We start from the raw sequence: 661 nt of genomic DNA on the forward strand, positions 1-661 counted from the left end.
CAAATCAAAGTCTTACATAATAATAATCTTCTCAAGAAATTACTACATTTTTAAAATGTTTCTTTCCATTTTTAGTATAAGAAGTTGAGTTCAGCAGTTGTTTTTGGAGGTGGAGAAGCTAGGTTGGTAACAGAAGAAAATGAAGAAGAAGATAGTTTCTTTTCAACTCCTGGAACTTGTGTTGTTGAAATAGGAACAACAAACTCACAGATCTTAATTCCTGACTCTCAGAAAAAATGGATTCAATCAATAATGGATATGCTCCAAAGGTACAGAATTATTTTTTATTAGTAAAATAATTGCAAGTAGGAGATTTAATATTTAACTTTTTCTGTTGCACTTAACAATGTAAAAGTAGATATTATTATAAAGGTTTTATCATGTAGTATACCTGAAAATTGATTATGACTTGGTATGTTAGAAATAGAATATCTTTAGAGTTGGACACAGTGGCTTATGACTGTAATCACAGCACTTTGGGAGGCTGAGGTGGGAGGATGGCTTAAGGTCAGGAGTTCAAGGGCAGTGGCAACGTAGTGAGACCCCTTCTCTACAAAAAAATTTTTAAAATTAGCTGGGTATGATGGTGTGTACACCTGTAGTCCTAGCTACTTGGGAGGTGGGAGACTGAGACAAGAGGATTGCTTGAGCCCAGGACTTG

At 34.9% G+C, this 661-nt stretch overlaps 1 protein-coding gene across 1 annotated transcript in view; it reads left to right on the forward strand.

The window, feature by feature from the left end:
• NBN (nibrin) overlaps positions 1 to 661 on the forward strand; it is a 52,322-nt gene that overhangs the window by 30,756 nt on the left and 20,905 nt on the right. The window lies entirely within an intron of this gene.

The sequence above is a fragment of the Propithecus coquereli genome, unplaced genomic scaffold (genome assembly GCF_000956105.1).
Source record: "Propithecus coquereli isolate 6110/MARCELLA unplaced genomic scaffold, Pcoq_1.0 Scaffold2, whole genome shotgun sequence".
In the NCBI taxonomy this organism is placed as follows: domain Eukaryota; kingdom Metazoa; phylum Chordata; class Mammalia; order Primates; family Indriidae; genus Propithecus; species Propithecus coquereli.